We start from the raw sequence: 3,673 nt of genomic DNA on the forward strand, positions 1-3,673 counted from the left end.
CATCAGGGAAATGTAAGCAGAAATCACAATAAGACATCCACCACTACATACACACCACATACAATACAATTATAAAAGACAGACAACAATTAATATTGAAAATAAGAAGAAAATGGAAACTTCCTCTTTGCTGGTGGGAATGTAAAATGATAGTCACTTTAGAAAACAGTTTGTAAATTTTTTATAAACTTAACCATAAATTTTGTATATTACTCAGCCATCCTACATTGGAAATCTTCCAAAAAGAAGTAAAAACAAATGTTTACACAAACATGGGTATCAAATCAAATATTTTTAGCAATGTTATTTATAATAGTGAAAATAATCCACATATCCAACAACTGGTAGTCTTAACATGTGATGTCTCCATGATATATCCATATATTCTTCATTGGTGAAAAGGAAGTACTGATACCTACTTTGGCATGGGTAAAACTCATATGCTGTATATTAAGTAAAAGAGTCAGACAAGGATTACATGTTATATGATTCCACTTATATACATAAATGTATACAGAGATAAATAATTAATGATTGTCTGTAACTAAGGTAGGTATGACGATTATCTAAGAATAAACCTAAAGAAAATTCGGGAGTGATGAAAATTTTCTGAAACTGTATTTAGTGACATTTATACAAGTTTATAAATTTACTCAAAATAATTGAATCATGCATCTATAGTCCATGAATTTTATGATTTATATTTTTCATAATAAGGTTATTTTTAATAATATAAAATAAATAAATATAAATATTTAAATGAAAAATAATTGCCACATAATAATCAAAATAAAAACCTTTCTATTTAATATATTTTATTTTATACACAAAAATTACAATCAATAAATGAAGATAAAATATAAAATTATATAATAGACTAAAATAAGTATTTGACAATAAACTAAAATAAGTATTTGACAATAAATGATATCTAATTGCCCAATAACCATAAAAAAGAAACCCCTAATATCCTTACTGATCAGAGAAATGAAGATAGAAACCACATTAATATACTATTATACTCACACAAGAATGGTTAAAAGTTTGGAAAAAAAATCTCATTGTTGTTGATATTTATATGCCTTTGGAACTTTCATACATTTTTGGTATATCCACTTTGAAGACTGATAGATTGTGATTTAAAAAAATATTTTTATTAAATATTTGTTGATAGACCTTTTTTGTATTTACTTATTTATATGTGGTACTAAGAATTGAACTCAGTGCTACATGCTAGGCAAGCGCTCTACCACTGTGACACAACCCCAGCCTAGACTGTGATTTCTTAAGTATGGAATGCTTCATAAATTTGAAGGCCATCCTTGTGCAGAGAGGATGCTAATCTTCATATCAGTCCAATTTTAGTATACACGTGCTGTCAATGGATGACCAGGTGGACAGATCTTACAATATGGAACATACTTGAGATATTTAACAAGAGAAGTGAACAAGTTTGATATGAGGAGCTTCATTAGCAACAATCAAAATCTGGTTATAAATCAGATGCTTATCCACATTATAATAGATAAGTCAAGGCATCTATAATCAGGAAACTGTAGGAACAAGCATAAATAATTTACAGGTGTATAACAAATAAGGTCAAATCATAGAAGAAGGATGTTGAGTAAAAGAAGATAGGAATAAAAAAGTATGTTGTGTGATTCTACTCCAAAAGTTTTAAAAAAAATAGAATAGTATACTTTAGATCTCAAAAATGATAGTTACTGTAGCATAATTATACAGAGATCAAGTAGATTTTTAATAAAGATTGGATTAAGATGGGAAAGGGAATCCATTGTCGAAGATTTAAAGGGGCTTCTGACAATTGGCAATGTTCTAATCTGCTTTTGGATGTTAAGTACATTAGTTATAGTTTTGTGAGAAATATATATAGTTGTATATTGATTCTGACCTTCTTTTATGTTCATTGTATATGTATGTGTATGGTGTATGCTATTTTAAAATGATCAAGAATAAAAAAAGAATCAAGAATTTTTGTTAGCAAATACAGTGTGGTAGATTTTCTTTATAAAAAATAATTTATTTTAGAAAAGGAAAATTATATCTAACATGAGTTGTTCTTGAACATTTTTTTAGAAAATACCAATTATTGCTATATTCATAACTTATTAATCATTTTCTCAAAAGTCTCATGTATTGTAATATTCTTTTGGGATAATATAGAATATGAAAAAATAATAATAAACATTCTTAGACATTCATCTCCAATAATGCATTAACCTATGCTTCAATTTTTATTTTGTATATTCCTATCAGATGAGGGAGACTGGTTATTAATAAACAAAACTATAGTATTATTCAAATTTATTATTTCTGTCTTAAGTAACTTATATCCTGGCATTACCAATCAATATTTGTTAATAAACCTTATAAATAGAAGTTCATCTTATTATTTCATCATACTTTTGGGGGCAATCTCATAAGTGTAGGGGTTCTGTGTTTGGGATCTAGTTCTCTGATAGCTTTATGAGTGTGGCATGCTTGGTGGCTAGGACATTTCTGTGCAAAGACACAAAATGCCTGGCTGCTGGGAAAACTTCTGTGCAAAGACACAGAATGCCTGGCTGCTATAGAAATGTCCTTCATGGTTAGGCTCTGTGTTAGAGTCTTATCAGCCTCGACCTTGATCTCCAGCACACAGCTCCTGGAAATAAAAGAACTCTTTTGTTAGACAACTACAGTGTTTCACTGAGCCTACACTTGTCCACATAACAGTAATCTTATACACTGGGCTCTCTTGAGAGCTACACAAAGCTCCTAACTTTACACATTTCAATTTAGTATGTAATTGAGGAATAATCTGCAAATGTTGCTAAATCTGTAATCTGCCTAATAATACAATGAAGTATATGTACTAATGATGTTAATGACCTAAAGTAAACTATTGATATAAATAAAGCTTGGCAGCTTGGCTTTTCTGCCATTCTGCCATCTTTTAATCCTGCCTTTGCATCTTGTCTCTGTGTTTCTTTTTATTTTTCTTATACATAGGCTTAAAAATATGATTTGTGTCCCCTGGTCTTTCTCCATCTCTCAACAAGACTGATCTTCACAGAATATAAACTAGTACTGGACTGCACACCCTAACACTGCCTTCTTCTTTTACTTTTTATTATCATCAATATTTGAAATCATTCATGGATATATGTTTTTCCCCCTCTTTTCCATAAATGTTTAAGTACCAGTAAAAACCATGGGTATATAGGTGATAATTATAGCAGGCAGAGTGACAACACATAATGCCTGAGAATACTTAGTGACTTAGTAATTTAATATTAATATCCCTTCTCTGTCCATGGCTGAATTTAAAAGTTACACACACACACACACACACACACACACACACACACACAAACACACACAAATGGAACTCACTATAATTTGTCTGGCATTAACATTGATAAATAAAGAACTTCTCTCTAACAGTTCTAAGTTTTCTGGGAATCTTAGAAAACATTTTTCTCTTGGTGTGTGTCAAATATGACCTTTACTAGGAAAGTTGTTAAACCAATGGTATATAGCAATTTGATTGCAAGCAGCCAGAATTCATGCAGCCATTTTTAACAGCTTATATGTCAATAGTGTAACTAGTTAGCTATATTTCTTCAGTTCATTAAAATTCTAAGTGTCTGAAGAAGAAACACATATGAAA

At 29.9% G+C, this 3,673-nt stretch overlaps 1 non-coding gene across 1 annotated transcript; it reads right to left on the bottom strand.

Annotated features, from left to right (window-relative positions):
- Window positions 1-1,285: 1,285 nt before the first annotated feature.
- Window positions 1,286-1,395, bottom strand: LOC143384060 (U6 spliceosomal RNA). Its single transcript, XR_013089248.1, has one exon. It is a non-coding gene; the product is annotated as a U6 spliceosomal RNA (small nuclear RNA).
- Window positions 1,396-3,673: the final 2,278 nt, after the last annotated feature.

This window comes from Callospermophilus lateralis, chromosome 1 (genome assembly GCF_048772815.1).
Source record: "Callospermophilus lateralis isolate mCalLat2 chromosome 1, mCalLat2.hap1, whole genome shotgun sequence".
NCBI lineage: Eukaryota > Metazoa > Chordata > Mammalia > Rodentia > Sciuridae > Callospermophilus > Callospermophilus lateralis.